The sequence below is a fragment of the Megascapheus bottae genome, chromosome 38 (assembly GCF_031878675.1).
Source record: "Megascapheus bottae isolate mThoBot1 chromosome 38, mThoBot2.hap1, whole genome shotgun sequence".
In the NCBI taxonomy this organism is placed as follows: domain Eukaryota; kingdom Metazoa; phylum Chordata; class Mammalia; order Rodentia; family Geomyidae; genus Megascapheus; species Megascapheus bottae.
In genome coordinates, this window is record NC_143546.1 from 1,140,695 (window position 1) to 1,162,225 (window position 21,531).

Sequence of the window (21,531 nt, forward strand, 5' to 3'; positions counted from 1 at the left end):
GCAAGCCGCACCCCCGATGCTCACCTCTCCTGCACGTGTACTCACTCTTCTTCACAGAGGGTGCCCACAGTAATGGGGAATGGTGAGACACAAACCAGTGCACGCTGCGTGCATCGGGACACGTTTCTGTGAACAGACCCAATCAGTGCCTTTTTTTTCTCTTGCACTGTTTCTGAAAAACATGACCATTTTGCAGATTGGTTATATTTAAGGGACAAGATTTGTGACTCAGTGACAGACCACCCACCCAGCATGTACAAGGGCCTGGGTTCAATCCCCCTCCCCACAGAAAGAAAGCTAAATGAATCAAGTTTCAATAGCCTCCTGCATTATACGGTAACCCTTCTCACCTCTCAGAACAGGGCCTGCCTCTGAGGCCTCAGCGCCCTCACCCACAGTGAGCCTGCACAGCCCTGCCACAGGCCCAGGGCTCTACCTGCCTTTACTATCACAGGCAAAGACATCGAGACAGGAGACAAAAAGCCCTTGCAGTTCCTGTGAGAATGCAAAGTATCATTTGGAAAACTTCAATAAGGCAAGTTCTACCATAAAATAAGTTGTTTAGTTGGGAAACCAAGACCAGGGTAAAGGAGAGACACGGATGCCTGTGTGTGCACACTCCCTCCCCGACCATGGCGTTCGCTGGAGTGCGTAACAGCACAGCTGCTCCAAGAACAGATCCAGGCCAGGCACGGTGGCTCACGCCTGTCATCCTCGCTACTCAGGAAGCTGAGATCTGAGGATCCAGGTTCAAAGCCAGCCCAGCACAAAAGGACTTGAGACTCTTGTCTCCAATGAACCTCTAGAAAATGGGAAGTGGGCCTTGGCTCAAGGGTAGGGTGGTAGCCTTGAGCTGAAGGGCTCAGGGACAGCGCCCAGGCCGAGTTCAAGCCCAATGACCCCCCCCCCCACACACACACAAAAAAAAAGAACAGATCCATAAATGAGAATATAACATCTGGTGAGAGCTGCTCAGCGGGAAAGCTCTCCGTAGCATGAACAAGGCCTTGACTTTGACCCCTCAAAGCAATAATAAAAACAGAAGTAAAATATACCATTTAAGTGAGGAAAGATTCCTAGGTGATTTCCTGCTTTGTCTTTTAATTAACTAAATAACGAGATTCAACCAGAAGTGCTGTGCTATAGGCAGTATTTTAAAGGGAAAGGTTAAATGTGAAGACTCTGGGTAAATGAATCCGATCACCAGAGATTTACCGACAAGGAAACCTGCTCAGGAGGAGACGCGCCCCCTGCCCGCCCCAGGCTCCCCTCCCAGGCCACCTTGGCCCCTTTCTGAAGGACAAGCCTGTCTTCTCCCTTGCACTCTTCCTGGGGACCACCCCTTGTCCTGGCCTCCCTTAAAATCACTCACTTGGCTGCTTCAGACATTTAAGGGGGTCTTAAAGTTTTCCCTTAGTCATTTTACCACTTGTCAACATATGCCAAAATACCAATTTAGAACGTGTCTGGATCCCAAGTTGGGTAACACACCATTTTATATGGCTTATTAACGGGCAAAGATTTGGCTGTACTCATTAGTCATCTTTCAAAAAATGTTCCATGGAGTTATATAGCTTTCTGGTGAAAAGTAATTATCTCAACCTTTCTTAACTAGAAATACTGTAAGAAAGTCCAGACCATAGCATTGTAAGTTGTTTGTAAAACTTTGCCATTTTGAGATTTGTTCTAACAAAAAGAAAATGCACTAGTGGAAGTTTTGATGATTAAATAACTGAACTAATCAAACTCAGCTTTTCTTCAGAAAGCCTGCATTTTCCAGAATACACTGGAATCCATCCTCACCTAGTAAAGGGCTCAGACCCAGGCCGCGGGAGCCGGAGTCATTTAGAGAGCCTTGAGGGTGCGGGTCTTCTACCAACTTCCCAATCCCTCTTTTTATGCCCAGTGTAAACCAGGCCTCGGGGTGCCGGAAAACCTTCCATACCCATCTGGGCCTTGACTCTCAAAGCACAAGACTGGAGCTCAAGCCCTGCCCTAATCCAGACAAGCTTGGAGGGCAGGGGTGGCTCAGCCGCACTGCTTCACACACGCCTGTGCAACCCGGACTGACAAACCTGTGAATGATAATCCTGGTGAGCAGGCTCCTACTGCTGACTTCTATCTACAGTTGGAGGGGAGTCTGGGTACTGACCCTTCTTTAGCAATACCTCCAAGTAGGCTATCTCCAGTAATCCGGAAGATTATTGGATGATGATGATAGAAAAAGGCAGATGGAAAACGGTTGATGGTGACAGAAGGTAACAATGTGTGAAGCTGACACGAAGCCACTTCAAACACCAGTGACACAGACTCCACTAGTTTCAATCGTGGCAGGCTGATCAAGATCTGAAGACGTGCTATGTTGGTAGGCAATCTGTATAAAGCCTTGGGAAGGCTCTGCACAAGGCTGAGAGGGGAAGAAGGTGGGAAGAGCGAGCTGCCTTTGGTTCCTTCCAGAGACTCTCTGTGGAAGAAGTCAGCCATCCCATCCCACCCTGCGACCAGCTACACTCGCGGCACTGCCCGCGGTAAGCCGGGGAGACAGCACACATTATCCTAACACGAGCCTACTTTTTAGTGAGCTGGGCGGGGGGTTGTTTGCTTGTAGCTCAATTGCCTCTGAATTAAATGTGAAAATGTGTATTTACAAGAATGAATATAGTGGTAACTATGTTCAGTGAAATTTCATTCATGTTTTAGCGTTTACCCAGTGCATAATAAATGTTACTTGCTGTTAGTAAACACCTGGTTCGTTTTTCCCCCCACAGAATTTCCAGAAAAAGATAACCTCAACCACAATTGCTACCTTGCAATGAAGAGAGGAGCCAGTCCTTATTTGTTGTGGTGACCCCTGCACTGAGATGTGGGGGGCACAGCGAGGCCTGGGAAGTACAGGCTGCCCCCCCACTTGCAAGTAAACTTCTAGGCAGAGTTCCTGGTATTAAGCCACAAGTTCACAGATCGACACACAGTAAAAGTCACTGCAGCCAAGGACAGAATTTCTACAGCAACGTGCACTCTGCTGTGGGGGCTTCGGGGACGCTTACTGGTCACTCACTCCTCCTAGGTTGACAAGCCACTCTTCAGGGACACACAGCCGGTCTCCCACTGATCATGCTCTGCAGTTAATCCCAGCCTTGGTGAAGCCACATGTATCTTCCATCCAGTCTAAATGCTTCTACAGCTTCCACCAGAACCTACAACTCCCTAATGAGGCAGGGCCAGGAAACACCCAAGTGACATTGGGAAGCACAGAAAGGACCAACAAACACAGGGGAGGACGGCAAAGGGAGGCCCACGAGCCCCACTGCCTCTCCTCCTTCCTACCCCGAGCTCACGTGACAGGATGTAACAACCAGCCAACCATGGCCCTCACCATAACCCTAGGTAACAACCTGGACAACCACCTTGAATGACACAACCACTGCACGGGAGAGTGGGGGCCGGCGGGCAGCGCTGAAACCCCAACCCCATTTCTGGAAACGAACATTTGGGGCACTGGCGTTTTCACAGCATAGACAAGTCCTTGATAGGGAGGCCCGTTTCCTTTGATTGGCCCAGCATTTCCCATGCCTTTCAAAAGAACAGAAGGCCTTCAGGAAGTGTTTTGTAAACCACTCACAGGGAGCCTCCTAATGGGGCGGGTGGGGTCCAGCCTGCCCACCGGCATCTACCACCCAGGGGGGTGGCTGCAGAAGGACAAGGCTATGCTTGCTTCCCCCCACCCCTCCCCCCCCATATTCATCACTCGCTCCTGCAGGGCTCTCCCCCACGGCACCCAGAAGCTGCACCCTAGCCTGCAGGCTCTGTGCAGGCTCTGGTAACCTGGCTGCCAGCCCTGGCCAGCACAGAGGACTCATTGTCCTGCTGGGCCCATACACCTGCGTTCCCACTTGGTCTTCAAATGACTGTGTGTGTCTTCAACTTGCTGACCAAACACCATAAAATTATAGTCAAATGTGCCTCAGTCGTAACAACCTAAATCAAGACACATAAACTGCAGCCTAAGTTTGTAGAAATTAAAGAACAATTAAATTTGAGTTTTTCTGCCTGATAAAGATCTCAAAGGTCTAATTCTCTCCTTTTACAGGTGAGAAGAATGGAGACCGGAGAAAAGGAAATAAATGTCAAATGAAATGGACTTGATGGTTGTGAAGGAACAAGAATAATGGAGGCAGGTGCTGGTAGGTCATCAGTGCAGAGAATGGGTTTCAGTACATTAAATAGGAGGCTAAAGGGGCATGGGTTGAAATAAATCTTAAAACCTGATTGAGTGCAAGTCCAACAATGCTCTTGAAAACAGACTCCAGGACTACGGATACAGCTCAGAGGTACCAAGCTCACCTAGCCCAGACGAGGCCCAAGCTTAGCCCCTCACTGTGGAAATTATACACAGATATGCATGCACATACATGTTTATATATACACATTGATGTGCAACATATTTCAATGATCTATTCTAATCACTGTGGTTATGTATTTACATATGTATTTAGATATATTCTAATCACACTTTCTATTGCTCTTTGAATTAGAGACAGCACTTGAGCCTCAAGCCTCGCATAAGAATTACTCCTCCTTTGCACCAAGCCAGCTATTTTCAGCTCAGCCTAACAATCTCTGATATTTTTTTCAGTTTGTAACTATGGCAATAAGACTAAATAGCACTCAGGAAAATGCACTTTACAAATGAATTTGTGAGGGTGACCATGGCTGTGATGAGAAGCAACGCAAAGATACTAAGAAATTAAATTGAATATTGTAACCCTCTTCACCCGGTGTGGACTGCTGTCTGCAAGTAATGTCGAGTGGCCAGCCCCCAACCCCCCCCCCCGTCAGGGGGTGCCTGGTAGGACTCTTGGCTCTGCAAAAGCCTCCATGCCTGTCCACTTACCTCCCGCCATCCCACCAAGACCCATCTCCAGCACTACGTGTCTGTGTGCTTGCCAGACACAGCCTGTGATCCTGGGCTTTTTATACTAAGTAAGAGTCAAATCAATTTCAAACACCACCATTATAGTACACAGCTCATTATGTTCTAGAAAAATGTTTAGCTCCGAGCCTCAGGCCATGTTATAATGAGAGCACAGGAGCCCAGGACTGTTTTCCTTCTGTGTTGTATCCGTATTTCTAGCCCATGGTCCCATAGCCGTCGGCCAGTTTAAGTAAAAGGCAGGCTTCCATTTGTAACCTTTAAAGAAGACGGCCTCCTGAAGTTTTAAACTGCTTACCAGAGAACATAACTTTAACCTTATTATCTGCTTAATGCTCTCCTTTTCCTTGTGAAGAAATCCACATGACACCAAGGAAAAGGAGGAGCTAGACTAAGGATTTTCAAATTTTTTAATGAGCAAGTGTATGTGGGTATATGTATATATGTATAGTATACTGTTTCTATGTACGTACAAATATATCCATGCAGAGACAACTTCTCTTTAAAAAGACTTTCTGAAAAAAATTAGGGCAGATTTCTATACACTGGCCCAGAGAGAAACTCAAGTGTGGGCTGAAGTGTAATGTAAAATATAAATATAAACAGTTCTGTCTATCTGTGCCTCTCACTGCTGGAAGACAGCGAACGTGGCTGGACTCCTCCCCCTCCCACCTCGGTGCTTCTGCAGAGCTAAGTGACCATCCATGAAATTTCTGACATTACCTTTTAAACAAATGTGACACATTGTTGGCTACCAATGTTTTCCTTCTCTCTGATTTAATTATAAATTCCTCCTAAAAGCCAGGAATGGGGAAATTACTTCAATGGACAGAAAAGACATTATCAAAATGAGATGCCTTCCTCTGTTGTTGGAAATATAAGCTAGTGGGATTGAAATCCTATCTTCTGTCACAATTGATTATCATAAATTAATTGTTTATAAGTCTGGATAGAAACAAATGCATACTGGCACATAAGTAATCATAACTTGTTTTCCTGCCAGCAAAACACAGTCTGCCTGCTACCTGAGAAAACACTAGTGCAGCAGAGGAATTGTCATGTCTTTTAATAAAAGGTCTATTGCAAAGATAAAGCAGATTTTTATGCAGCCTAAGCAAGTGATAACAGTTTTTAACCCGACCTTGAAACTCAGCTTGAGAACGGGATTCAGCAGTATTTTTAGTTAGCCATGAATATCTTAGAAGGATCTCTGGGAAGAAAATAGTTCTCATGGTAGGGAAAAGAAAAAGCATTTGAACCATCAGCTCTACTACCGTTATGACAGCCACGGTCTGGCACAGAGGCAGACTGCTTAAAGCAGCACACCATCTGCGTAATCCAGGGTCAGCAAACAGAGATGAAGGAGACCGAAGGGAAACCTAGAATCAGGTCTTGTCCTTGGGCGCACAGCACTGAGAGCTATGGTATAAGTGGCAGAGAGGATCCTATCTGCAGAACAGACAGCTCACTGCACAGCCAGCATTCTGTTGGTCTGTGCAGATCGGCCGGACTCACATCTTATTCACAGATGGTGACGGTGAATATTTACAGCAGGGAAGAATGAAGAAGACCATGAGACACCCCTCACGTGAAGTGAACACAAGAAAGAATTCTAGACTTACAAATTTTACTTAACTTGTACTCAGGTTGATTTTTATAAAGGAAACATTCATAAGGAATTTGTGCTGTGGTTTATGAAATAACAGGTGGGAGTATGAAATGCTGGCCTGCGGAACGCCCCATCTCGGGGCTTTCTCCCAAGTTCCCCTGCCTGTGTTAAGGATGTGTCATCAGACACTAAACCATCAAGAAACAAACAATGAGGAGGAAGGACGCACCCACAATTCATGTGTCCGGCACCCCCTCCTCCCCTCTAAAGAGGGCATTCATCCTTAGCCAGCTCATGCTCTGAATTTCAGATCTGTGTGGCTCCCGTCCGCGAGCTGGGGTGTTTGCAAGAACACACCCTCCCGGCACCGGTGATCTGTCCACTGTGAGCTGGCCTCAGAGAGCAGCTACAAGTGATGCTGCTTCTGCCCTTGCCTTTCAGACAGGATCAGCAGAGTCTTCGGAGCTCATCCCTTCAGGCCCGGTGTAAGGGACAAATACATAAGTCAGTTTTGAAGGCTGACTGTTGCTTTGCCTTATGCTCGTGTTTCTGCAGAGGCTTATGAGGCGCACATGCGGACCTATTCTGCCAACAGGGAAAGAACTGCCAAGGCTGGAAGGCATGTAAACCTTTAAAAGAAGAGCAAGTTGGTACCCTAGAACCATGCATCCAGAAAACTAGGTAAGAGTTGCCTGGAATTACCAAAGATTATTATAAATCAAACAAGAAACGAGTATTCCCACTTCATTAGCTAGTAGCATCTGCTCATTACACAGCAGAAACGTGTGTAGTTTGGAAAGAAAAAGTGTCCAAGTGAACTGCCTGACATATTCCTAATCTTTGTACCGAACTGTAGAATCCTATAAGCAGTGGAAAATTATAAAAAAAACTGACACCCCCCCCAACACTGTAGCAGGTGGGAATGTTCAAAATAGTACTGCCATTCTGTAAAGAGTTGAAGCCTTCTTCATAGCACCAGAAGCACTACGCTAAGGTAAACACCAAAGAGAAATAAGACACACATTCACAACAGCATTATCTACAACGGCCCCGAGTAGGAACAACCCAAATGTCAATCAACTGGAGACGGAATAAACAAGGACGGGTTATAACATGGCTTAAAGCCATGCCCTGGAATAGCATTTGGCAATAAAAAGAAGTCATTTACTGCTCTAATACGAATGCACTTCAAAAACGTTATGCTAAGTGAAGGAAACCACCACAAAAGACCACGTGATTGCATGCTTCCACATTAACAACCCAACAGACAAATCTACGCAGACAGAAGATAGATGGGTGGTGGCCCAGGGCTGGCGGTGCTAGGAAGGGGTGAGTGAGCAAGGGCAGTGATTGAAGTGTTTCCTTTTGGAGTAATAGAAATCTTCTAAAATTGGATTTTGGGGGGCTAGTGCCACAAATTCCTAAACACTCGAAAAGTCACTTCATCTTATGCTTTGAACAGGTGAATTCTGTGGTAAGTTGGGTCTCATTCAAGCTACTAAAATATTTTTAAAACACTTCAGTTCAGGAAAATGACGGGTAAGTTATCAAGGAAGCTGTGTAAAAAGAAACAAACACATTCAAATAAAAGTCTAAATTGAATGGCTGGTTGATGTCCTACACTTGTTATCCACAGAGCTGGTTAACCTCTATTACTGCCATCGGTTGGGCTCTGTCTCCCTGGCGATCAAATGTGGACAACGATGCTCTAACGCTCCAGGTCTGCTGGCACAGAGGGCATCAACAGCTGATGTAAATGCAGGGAGCTCTGCAGTGCCCTGTGCTGGACTCACTGACCATCATCACAGGTTCAGAGATGCCTGGTCCTCACGAGAAGGCAGCCCCGATCTGCTCCCGACTGCCTCCGAAGGCCTGGGAGAGGCTGCTGACCTGCCTGCTGTGTGGCTGTGTTTTCCTTGGATGAAGCCTCTCTCCCAGGAGGCCTCTGTTCACAGCTGGACCTTGGACAGACAGAGAGATGCGACCTGAGGCGGCAGTAAGGTGCTAAGGCAGAGCTTCAAGCGCCCTCTGTGCCTGGACTGAAGAGCGGTGTCTGCACGTTCACCTAGCCAGGGTCTCCAGAAGGCTGCTCCTTTCGTGTTCCTGGCTGGACCACGAGAAACGTGGGAATGTTCAAGCCCCGCTCTTCTGCTTCTTTTGTCCCCAACTCATTTAGACCTTGATTCGCTTTCCCGCGAGAATACCTGGCCCGATGGCAGAGGGAATCCACCACCCCCCGGGCACCCACCCTCCCCACAGCCTCTCCACTCAGCATGTGGACTTCTAAACACTGAATGTTGAACATCAACAATCACTGGTGACTACTTCTGCAAAGTTCCATAAAAAATTACACACTTGAAAAATACACAGGTATTTTATTTGCTGTGAAACTCCGATTATAATTCATCTTTCAAGGCTTTTTCCTCTAGAGAAAATAAAACCTACCACAATGTTTAAAAAATCTACAACATGTTTTAAAATTAATTTTTCCTAACAACAAACGGGAATTATACATTACATTTATGTAACCATTCACAGATCCATTTCTTGAGTCTTTTGGAGAATACCAAAAACAAATGGAACTCCAAAGACAGAGCAGTTTCAGAAGAATTAGACTAGAGAAAAGTAACAGAAAGAACCAAGATCACATCCACGTCCACAACCCCTGTCTAAGACCAGTCTTTCCGTGAGTGACCATCACACTGAAATGCTCCTCAACGGAACCCCGAGTGCCTTTCTTCTAGTATGTCAGTCACAGCAGCTATGATGATCCCACGTCATAACTTGGTCCATCGTAACTATGAAGAGCTGAGGGTAGAGGGTCTTTCCACCACAAGGCCGCCCAGATGGTCCCCCAGAACCACTGCTCTGCAGTCAGCAGTCGGGCTCCCCCGGGGCCCCCACGTCCCACCTCTGTCTGACACGCTATCGGCCACATGGTGCCTTGAAAGCAGTACTGGAGTGAGAGCCAGCAAATCTCCTCATCTCCAGCTTCTGACGTGGGCCAGTTGCATATAAGGTCGAGATCACACAGGCTCACCTGGTAAGACTCCACATGTTCTCACTGTGCTTCTTGGAAAGGGGTTGCATCACAGAGACACTCTAAGAGTCATTCGGCTGCTGTTTGCACAGTCTTGGTAAATACTGTGCAGTTAATCTGGTGTTATTATCAGCCTCATCTACCCAGTCTGCCAACAACAAGCCCAGGTAAGTCTAAAGAAAAGTTCTGCACGAGGGCAAAGGTATATGAACAACACCCAACACAGAGAACTGCTATAAAGGATGAGGCAAGCCTGGCTTGTAAAACATAACCAGGTATACAAAGGCTAATCCACTGTTTGGGCTGTGCACTTTTGAAACAAGAATAGAATCTTCTCTTGTCCTCTCTCCACAACCTAGAAGAGGTCTCTACAGAGACTGCTAAGCAAGCTTGTACTGGATGCACCCCGCACACCACCACATCCAAGGGTCTTGCTACATCAGGTTGTAAGCTACCTCCCTGAGGAAATTTACTGAGACTGTGCATCTGTAGATCTAACCAAGGCCTACGTTTTATTACTTTACTGACAAAACACTATAACCTGACTGGCCCATCCTCTAGGGTGGGTGGGTGGATTCTGGAATGGGCTGGAGCATTTCTGTTTCTAATGTCTTTTTTCTCCCATTGACTGGATCTAAGGTGCACCTCTCTAGCACTCACTTAGGTATGGGAGGAGCTTCCAAGCCCAGGTCATCCCAGCAAGGTCCACAGGGAGGGAAAGGGGACACCCCACTCAGCCATCAGTGTCGCTCTGAATCACAGAATCACCGTCTTCCTGTGTCTGCCGAGACTTGTTTCTTCTAAACTCCACTGCTCACTTCTTTGATTTGTCCCTGGCCCATACCTGTGGACCACCACTGGGAAGCGTCCAGTTGCCATGCCCAAATATCCACAGCACACATCTGCTGGAGAGCTTCTGCTGGCGCTGCCTCTCAGGAGGACCCTGGACAGAAGACCTGGCAGACGCGCAGGCATCCTGACTCCACACGGGCTCTGACACCAGGCACAGAAGCCCATGTCAGCAACACATGAACGAGCCTGTGTGGCCTGCTTCCTTTTCCAAGGATAGCCTGTAGAAATGTGTCTTCAAGCTCCTCTGAAAGCTAGCATTTACCAGGTAGTCCAGGCAAACTCTGGATGCCTGCGAGTTTCAGGTTCCTCTGGGAATGAAACTTGTGATTTTCATCCCGTATCTTTCTGACTCCATGATCAGCGTCTTCCAGGTCTTGAGGCAACGTGGGGGCTTATATACATATGAGGTCTAATACGTTGGCAGATTCTAAACTGGAATTTAGGGATGTAGGCTCAGACTAGAAACATGACTTTGATGCATAAGCAGAAGGTGGAAGCACATCAATTTTCTGACAAGGAAAAGAATGTCTTCTGCAAATTTCACTCTCCATTTAAAAATTGCTCTAGGAACACGATGCCAAATTCTGAGCAGCCAAGGACACTCTGGCTAGACAGGAAAGAAGAAAGTAGGTGAGCAATGGCCCTTCTTAGCATGTGTCCTCTCCAGCCGATGACGGCCATTAGCTGCCTGGGGAATGACATCATTTTCTCTCAGAGGCAGTCAGCCGAAAATGTCAGCTATCTCTGCGAATTAATTCTTGCAGCTGCTTTACATTGCCTTCTGCTCCTTACTAAGAGAAATGGACATATTTCATTTCTGGATCCTTCAGACATGTCGCAGTTTTAAAATATTACATTTAAGCACATTCTAATCTGAACATATTTTGTTTTGAAATGCCTAGCAAAAAAAAAAAAAAAAAAAAAAAACCACATTGACTACCATAAAGTAAAAGGCCAAGGTATAAGACTACTATCCTGTTTGAAAAGTAATCCCTCTTTTTTTGGTACAAATTGCTCTCATTTTTAATGCCATTTCCTTCAAAGTCTTCCTTAGTATGGAGTTTACAGAAATATTTACACTACAGAAATGCGGCCAGGGAAATGCGGCCCAGGGAAATGCGGCCAGGGAAATGCGGCCCAGGGAAATGAGGATGGACAGATTTGAAGGGACAGGTAATAAAACTTCAAAATACGACACATCCCGAGATTCCTAGCACTTTTCAAACAGCCACATTTAAAAAACAAGGTCATGTTTTCATTAACTCAACACCCATGAGGCAGACCTGCCATTTTCAGATCTGTGCTGGGTGCTGGCTCAGAGGATGAATGAGACTTCTCACCCCACTAGGGAATGAGAAGACTGCATACTTACACACACACACACAACCCTGACCATATATAAGGCAGAATGCAAGTAGGAAAGGTGAAAACTACCTAAAACATAATTTCACCTTTGTCTGCAAGGACTTCCATAAACAAATGAAGCTCCTGGCTTCAAAAGAATCCCAATGTTCTTCAGTTTCCTCAGTTGCACACTGCATTTCTTGAGGTACCTTTCTCATCGTCCATGTAAAGTCTGAAAACAAGTACTTCAAATGTAATATTCCACTTGAAAACTAGAAGATGCAAAGCAATGATTTCAGTGAGCTACAGATATGTAACTGATGGATTCCTCGTTGTCTTTTTGAGAATTAGTTTGCAAAGTGGGGATTAAAAAAGCAAAATGTCTAAGGTGATAGGAACAAGCCAAGATGAAAGCTAGAAAAATAACCTTTCTGGCCAGGCCTCTGGGGGGCTCACACTTGGAATCCTAGCTACTCTTGGAGGCTGAGATCTGAGGAGCAAAATCCAGAAAAGTCCATGAGACTCTTATCTCTAATTAACCAGCAAAAACCTGGAAATGGAGCTGTGGCTCAAGTGGCAGAGTGTCAGACTTGTGTGGGAAAAAGCTAGAAAACAGTGCCTAGTCCCTGAGTTCAAGCCCCAGTACTGGCACAAGAAAAAGAGTTCCCTTTCAGGTTTTATGTTAAATTGCATTTTAGTTTGTATCCTATAAAATGCACAGATCATGAGTGTTACAGCAAAGACATATATATATATATATATATATATATATATATATATATATATATATATATATATAGCCTGCCCCACTGGTCCAAGACCTAGAACCTGTCCCTTACCCCAGCATTTCCTCAGCCGTTCCACTGCATCTCACTGCTTCCTGGCCAGGGCATTCACTGTTCAGACACCTTGCACTACACATCAGCATTACCCACGTTTACTGAAACAGAAATACTTCATACTCTTGTTTCTGACGTCTTTCATGCAGCACAATGTATCAGAAGTCACTTCATGCGATTGCAGAGTAGGGTCTTGTGGCCTGTCTATCCTGACTCTGTTGATGGACACTTGTGTGTTGAGTCATTTGCCACTTTTCAGTTATTATAACCAACAGTTACTGGGAACATTCTTACACAAGTCATTTTGCAAGTAATTCTACTGGGTAAATATCTAAGCGTGAAATGGAAGTATGATAAGGTGAAAATGGGCTTAGATTTCTCAGGGGGATTTTAAAAATCAACCTGGAAGCTGAGGCCAAAACTGGATGGAAAGGTCCTCCCAGCTGTGGGGAGGGGAGGAGTGAAGCCGAGTCTGGGGAGGAATTGGGGAGGAAGAGGAAGCACCCATGGAGTTTGGAAAGGGGCTCAGTCAGCCATGAATCACGAGGTGCATGGAGGGTGTTCCTGCTCCTGGGATGTTTTCAAAGTCTGTGTTATTGTTAGCAGAGTCCAAAGGAGTCTGATATAATTACTGGAACTCCAGACAGTGTTGCTAACATTTTTTTATGGCATTGTTTCTGGGAAGCCTAAGAATATTCGAGAATACAACTCTTCCTCCTGTCCAAGTGTCTGTTTCCAGCAGGCCACGCTTGGTACAAGCGGTGCCGGATTCTGATCCAAACCCTGTCATCAGCATCATTTCCTCTTCACTGGGGGCCCAGTCCCAGCCACGTCAATGCCCTCTCAGGGCCAAGTTTTTGGCTGGAAGTTTACACCACTCAAACAGGATGGTTCGGTCCATCTGACTAATTCAATCCACTCTTCTTTGGTTTGGCTATTCTAACACCTGGTCATAATGAAGAGCAAATTAGCTGAGATTACTAGCTGTGGGCTGTTTCCCTGATTCTAGCAACTACTTCCCAAGAAAATAAATTCCTAAATCACAACCTTCCCCAAAAGAGAACTCAAGAAAGACACACATTATCTATAAACTGTGAACATAACACATGACGGGGTATACACACGTGTACACACACACACACACTCACACACACACACTCACGTGCATATCTCAGACTCGGAATTTCTGAAATAAACAGTCAATGACTGACTATACTATACTAATTAAAGTTTGAGGGTGACCAAGATACCCATAAACCTAGTTCTTTGCAGCCAGCCTAGGCAGACAAATGTGAAAGACTCTACTCCAACTGACTAGCAAAAAGCTGAAAGTCGAGGTATGGTAGAGCACCAGCCATAAGAAAAAGTACCAAAAAATTAGTGGTGCTCTCATTCCCTCCTTACAAAGGTATCAACCTGTGTATAAAATGTCACTGTTGAGCTGGGTGTGGTGGCTCACGCCTGTAATTCTAGCTACTCAGGAGGCTGAGATCTGAGGATCATGATTCAAAGCCAGCCCAGGAACAGAGCCCATGAGACTCTTATCCCCAGTCAACCACCAGAAAACCGGAGGTACACTGTGGCTCAAGGGGTAGGGTGGTAGCCTTGAGCTGAAGAGCTCAGGTGTCCCTGAGCCCAGAGTGGAAGAAGAAGAAGAAGAAGGAGGAGGAGGAGGAGGAGGAGGAGGAGGAGGAGGAGGAGGAGGAGGAGGAGGAGGAGGAGGAGGAGGAGGAAGAAGGAAGAACAACAACAACAACAACAAGCTTCTGCTAGGCACCTGGCCTGGGTGGAGACACTTGGCCTCACTAAATTACATTACCATATTCCACAAAATAATACTGTTGTGTCAGGTCACTGTAAGACTCAACACTGGTATTCCATAGCAAGAAACATGACCAAGTGACATGACACACAGACTGCTTGACTGTAACTGGGATGCTCTAATTATCTGGTCATTTCTGTGATCAACAATGTTCCCAGGGGCTCTGTTAATATGAACTGTGAAGGTTAGGAGACTTCCTGGATGGTGCAGGACCCTGGACCTGCCTGCATGGGCAGCCATGGCTAAAGGGGAAAAATAATGTCCAAATGACCCTTGGGCTAGAAATCTTATTCTTTTTATGATACCGCCTCCTTCTCTTTTTCTTTTTCTTGGATGACAGTACTGGGACTCAGTCTGGGCACTATCTCGCTGTCTCTTTAAAAAAAAATTAAGATGCATACCTACTGAAAAACACAGAGTTCACAGAAGGCTTATCTTATAAAGCACGGATATCCAAAATAGGCAAAGATCCTAAAACACTAAGAAAATGACCAACTGAATCATAAGGTGGGCAAAATAGCTAAACAGATAATAATGACACATAAAATGATAGCCAACCCCATATATCACCAGAGAACTGCAGCTCACAGCAACCTGCCCAGGTAAGAGACAGAGGAGATGTCTGGCGGGGACTGAGGAGGTCTCAAGGCCCAGCAGGGAAGGCACTTGGGGAAGGTGAGAAGGCTGAATCCAGTAACGGATGGTGACTGCACGCCACTGAACTAACTTCCTGGAAAAGATGTTCTTATGTTACCGTAGCTAAGTTGTCTAAAACAACACACACAAATGTAGTTCTATGTATGCCCGACATCACCAGCTGATGCGTGATTATCTGTCATTTTTAAACACGTGGCACTTATCCCTTCCAATCTTACCAAACTCATGATGTATCTTAGCTTTTTATAAACTACTTTTTTTTATTTTTGAAATCATAAGCAGCTTTTCTACTAAGATCAGCTCAGTCACCCTTCTGAAAAAGCTAATTAACTCCCTGTGTCACTGATTATAAACAGCATCTAATAGTAATCATTACCATCCATTCTCAACTTGCAATCTTGTTTCTTTTCCATGACATGAGAGGTTTCATTGAAAGTATGTAAGTCTTATTATGGACTCAAAGTCATCTATCACTAAGAAATACAGCTTCTGTGGCCAGCCAGCCTGAACAGTCAGTTCCTGGACCTCACACAGGAAGCAGGAAATAACTTCCCTCCCCTTGACTTACTATTATCTAATTAGGAAACAGAGTAGACAGATCCTCAAGAGCAAAAATCAGAATTTTTCTAGGTAACATTTCTTAATCTCCATATAGGTATTATTTGTATTTTTTTCTTTTCTTTTTTGTCGGTAGTGGGGCTTCAGCTCTGGGCCAGGGCACTGTCCCCAAGCTCTTCAGCTCAAGGCTATCACCCTACCCCTTGAGCCACAGCACTACTTCCAGTTTTCTAGTGGTTAATTACAGATAAGAGTTTCACTGACTTTAGTGCCAGGCTGGCCTTGAACCATGATTCTGAGATCTCAGCCTTCTGAGTAGCTAAGAGCACAGGCATGAGCCCCAGTTCCCAGCTTAGATATTGTTTCTTTGAAGGATTCTAACTGATAACTTCTACCGCGTTAAACAAAATATTAAATCCTTGCAAAATAAGGAATTCATCCAAACCCTTCATCTATTTATCTAGAGAAGACATTCCAAGTGGAGTGATCACACTTCCACCAACTCAAGAGTGAAAAGTACATCTTCTAGAGCCAGAACTGGAGCCCATAAGGCTGTCGTGGGAGGAGACAGGCAAAGGCACCCTTGGTTGTCTGGGTGGCCGGTTAAACTGCAGTCTCCATCCTGCGTCTGCACATACGGAGCACTGAGGTCGAGACGGAAAACGGCCATCATCATCTTCAAGTAGCACTGCTTTAAAAGTACAGCCAAGCTCTTGGGTTAAAAAAATAAATGAGTGAGCGCTCAGCGCCCACTCTGCCCTTAGGTGGCCAGGAAGGAGAGATGGAAACTGTCTGATCCCCACTGAGTTACGCCGGGAGGCTCTGGCTCTACAAGAGTCCTTGGAATGTGATGCTGGTGGTGAAGGTGTGACCAGCCACGTAGATGATGGGTACCGATGGGCCAGAGTCGAGGATCCCAAAATCACGATTACTACTCCTCGAGACCCCAGTCCCTGCCTGAAGATGTTTGCAAAGGAGTTGAAGCTGGAGTTTCCTGGTGCCCAGCGTAAGAACCGAGGCCGACATGAAGGGGGGGCATGGTGCGAGCCTGCACAGCCAGTGGGGTCACTGACCTCTTGGTTGTCCATGAGCACCGAGCACACCTGTGGGACTTATTGTCAGCCACCTGCCCTCCGGCCCTACTGCTTAATTCACACTGTGCAATGTGGCCATGCGACATGATATCCCTGACCTGGGCACCATGTCGGAAGCTAAGCCTCACCTCACCACCCACGGTTTTACTTCCCGGCTAGGAAAGTGGGTCTCTGACATCCTCCGCTACTTGTTTCCTGTGCCCAAAGATGACAGCCACCGAGTGACAACTTTTGCAAACCAGGACGACTACATCTCATTCCGGCACTACATCCACAAGAAGGACCACCGAAACGTGGAGCTGACCGAAGCTGGGCCTTGCTTCGAGCTGAAGTGTATATGATTCGCCTGGGCACGCTGGAGCAAGAGGCCATGGCAGACGTGGAATGGCGCTGGCACCCATACACCAACACAGCACTGTCACAGGCCCACTGGACCAAGCTGGAGATGAGAGAGGTGTGAATTAATGCTCTGTCACCAGCATGTCTCTCACTAGTCAGAAGGGTCCGTTTTCAGGACAAACCCATGGAGCTGGGGATCCAGATGTCTGTGCATCATACTCAGGCCTGCTATCAACTTGAGGGCTAACAATGTTTTTTTTAATCTAGCATAATAAACATACGTGTAATACCAGCAAAAAATAAACAACAAAAAGAGGCTTTCATACAAAAAGGGTGTTCGGAGACAGGGAGACGACGTATGAGGCCTGCCAGGCCTGTGTAGGCACAGAAATTTCCACACCGGGGTGCACACTGAGCCGCTGGGCGGTGACTCCCACACCTCCCACACTGGTAAACGGCATTGTCACGCACTGGGGTGCACACTGAGCCGCTGGGCGGTGACTCTCCTCTCCCCATCTCTGTTAGGATCTGCAGACTCCCAGCCTGCTCTCAGCTGGCCTGCACTGCGTAGGCATGTGGGTTCTGTGCTATCCAGAAGCAACCTCAGTCTCCACTCAGCCCAAATTAAAAGAACACGCTGCTAAGGCAATCTCTAATCTACGTGAAATTTAATCAACTATGCAACAGCAATCTGTCACTTGAGTGGCTCATTCATCCACGGAAGGCCTGCTGAAAGCAATTCCTCCCTCGCTCCATCACCCAGAGGAAGCTTCCCAGTTCCCACTTATTCTTCACTACAGCCCTCACTACACCGCACAGGAACACGGGGCGTGGTTAGTCACATTTCTGGTTAGATATTGTTCTATTCCTGGATTTCATTTTAGCAATAGTTCTAAAGTCAGATTGCCTAATAACAATCATGAATGTGTCGTTCTTCTCAGTGTGGTCTCGTAATCTTAAACTGATAGCAGGCTAGATGAAGACGCTGGGAGCCTTGGACACACGGAGGCTCTGTCAGCAATCTCGCAGGTCATACAGTCTTCCTTCCTCGGGGGGGGGAGGGGGGGACGGGGAGTCTTCCCTCCTCATGACCCAGACCTTTCCTTTCAGGACAGTCAGTTGTGCAGACAGCAGCCTGTTTCACTGGCTGGAGTCGGCCCGCAGAGGATCCTGGGGGAAGGGATCGGACCTCTTTCTGCGGGGCATCCTGTACGTCACACCATTGTGCTCTGCGGGGGAGGGGGGGCATGCTCAAGGGCACACATGCACACACATATCTGCACTCGGGTGGAGCTTGGCGTCCTGCCTAAATCAGGTTATGCTTCTTTCACCCAGCTATCTGCAGGTTATCAGCTGGAAGAGCAGACAGAAGGGAAACACTGAACAGTAGAAGGGAAGAGAAGAGAATGCTGGTGTCCAGATAGTTAAAAGCGGAGGGAGACAAACGGCCTTTCATGGACTCTGGAAAGAAAAACACATTCAAAACTCACCGAGTGACCGAAACAGAGGGTAACCGCAGACTGTCCTCAAAGAAGCCCTGTTGGGGTTTCGCGATGCACGACGTATCAGGGTGTATGTGTCTGGAATGGGGGTAATTCTAATCCTCCCAAGTGTGAATAGAATGTGTGAGGCAGGCTCCTGCATCTTCCCAAGACAAAATTGCTACCAGCATGAGGAGCTTGGCGCAGGCCGGCTGCTCCCAGAGACCTGCATCCTGCCCCACCAGAGAAAGGGAAGGGCCAAGCCCAGAGGCCCGGGTCACCTGGGATCAGGCTCACAGTATCCCCAGCACCCCGCCCTGCGGAGGGGGAGCCTCCACCGTGGGAACTGCACAGGGGAGGAAGAGGTGCAGAACCGCCACCTGTGTTCCCACACCTCACACAGCCCTCTCGACAGCAAGACTCCCGCCTCGAGGGCAGGTGACAGTCAGCATGGTAGGGAAAGCAGCTCTGTCTCCTCCAAAGGCTTTATGAAACTCTCCCTTAAGAAGCACACAAACATCCTTTGTACAGCTTCTCTAAAATAAATAAAAATGGCTGGGCACTGGCAGTGGTCATTCGAGCGAGGCAGGAGGCTGAGACCATCTAAATAACCAATCCCTGAGACGCTCGCCTCCACTCAACCACCAAAAAGCTGGGAAATGAAGCTGAAGCTCAAGTGGTTGAGAGGAAAGGGTGAGGGATAGTGCTTAGGTTCAAGGCCCAAGACCAGGTCACACACACAAAAATAAAAACTAATTAATTATAATTTTAGAAAGAAGAACATCAACAATCAAGCATTATATGGAGTGAAACACTGCTCTGTGAAGAGGAGGAAGAAAAGAATGAACTCACTAAGTCTTAAACTCCTTTTCCTATATTCCCAAATATTCGGAAAACACACATTCAATTGCTCTTTTTTGGCAGGATAATGTAAGCATTTGGGAAATGGAAATAAAAGTAGACTTTTGAATTTTTCGCTTGTGGCACTGGGAGTCAAACCCAGAGCATCACGCGTGTTGAGAAAGTACTCTTCCACTGAGTGACACTCCAGTGCTTCCTGGGGCTTTTAGTAGCAAAATGCCATGCGACTCTCTAAAACAGGAAGGCCAAGGGAGAGGACATCCAGGTGCTCTCCCCTGGCTCAAGGCCACCCTGAGGGCAAAACACACATTTGGCTCCTGCCCTTACACTGCACCATATCTCATCTCCGAGTTCAAGACCACAGAGGCAGTCCAGCCTGGGCAGTCTGCATGGCGGGACAGGGCGTCTGCGCAGTCCAACACGAGGCAGGCGGAAGGGGGTCCCTGGGCAGATGTCTCATCAATTTGTGTTTCACGCTCTGTACCTTCTTGATGTTCTCCTATCGTAGAAATAACTCCATGTCCTACAAACCAGTCAGGTGGTCCATCATCTAACACATATTTACTTACTGGTAAGTACACCCGAGGCAATCCTGTAACTAGCGGGAGACACACTGCGCCTTGCCCCCATGGATCTTACTGTCTTCAGGGAATTACAGTCTTCCATAAAGGACTGTAGGAAGATATACACAGCTGCAGCAGTGATGAAGGTCACAGAAAGGTACAGGACGGTGCCAGAACAGTCGGCTGGCCACATGGGGACCCACTGGGGCCACAGCCACATGGAGGGGATGCAGCTGGCTTCGAAGGATCCTGGCAATCAGGAGAGTGATAAGAACCACACTGCAGATCGGCAAGAAGCTCCTGAGAAGGAAGCCTTAGCGTACTCCTGCAAAAAGGAGCAAGGCCGTCGGGCGCTATGGCTCAGGCCTATCACCCTAGCTACACAGGAGACTGAGATCTTAGCATCGCAATTCAAAGCTAGCCATGGTACTAAAGTCTGTGAGGCTCTTATCTCCAACTAACCAGTAGAAAACCAGAAGTGGAGCTGTGGCTCCAGGGGTAGGGCAGCAGCCTTGACCTCAAGAGCTCAGGAACAACGGCCAGGCCCAGAGTTCAAGCCCCATGACCCACGAACGAACAAAAGAAAGAAGGAAAGAAGGAAAGAAAGACCAAGCAAGACCGTACGTCAACCAGCCAGCCGCTCCTGCTGATGGTCTGCAGGAGACGGAGGCTGGGGAGCAGCATCTAAGACTAACCCCAGGCAAACTGCCAGAAACGAAACGCTCTGATTGTCCCGATCACAGGAGGGTACTGCTGCAGTGGAAAAATAACCACCCAAGTGGACACTGGCCCCTGACAGGGGGCCCAGCAGCAGCACACCAATAGTGGGGCTTGTGTGCAGACAGCTCTGCATCTCCAGGTCTCAGGCACAGAGGCCGAGAGGTGAGCCGTTGGGTCCAAGCTGGCCTGCCTGGGTTTTGGTGACACATGTGGCCTAAGAACCGTGGGCTCTGACAAAGCTGCGGCTAGTCCTTTACGAAGAATGGTCACAGTCTAGAGGGGCCAGTGTCCCAAAGAGAAGCTGTGCCTGATCTCCACACAGATGCGCAGAACACACAGACTCTCGGACTCACAAACACCCCTGCAACCCTTCTTATTTCCCTCCTCCTGACAGTCTGGAAGTCTAAGACAAAAGGGCCACGAGCACAGGGCTAGCTGCCCTCCACACCACATCGTGAGACCTTGTCTCCAAAACACAGCAACAGGCCGAGGGACGGAGGTCCAGCCCTGGGCACAGAAGGGAGGGGAGGTGTCTGTGGGGATCTGTGCCCCATCCGGCACGGCTGGCAAGCATGAACGAAGTCACATGTGACTGAGGCCTCGGTGCGGGGGGTCAGGAAACGGGATCCCAGGCCTAACTTGGCACTGATCCATCAGCCGTGTGACCCTGACCAAGGCTTGGAGCCTCTGTCACTCAGCTCCTGGTTTCCTTTTTGTTTTTGCTGTTCTGTTCTGCAGTGCTGAGTGGGAACATGCCAGGGCCTTGAACACACAGGCAAATGCCTGACCACAGAGGCACCCTCAGCCCTTCGGTTGTTA

General features: G+C 47.3%; 1 pseudogene; it reads left to right on the plus strand.

Annotated features, from left to right (window-relative positions):
- The first annotated feature begins 632 nt into the window (after nucleotides 1-632).
- On the plus strand, nucleotides 633-17,208 carry LOC150041800 (U3 small nucleolar ribonucleoprotein IMP4 pseudogene; annotated as a pseudogene).
- The last annotated feature ends 4,323 nt before the right edge of the window (nucleotides 17,209-21,531 follow it).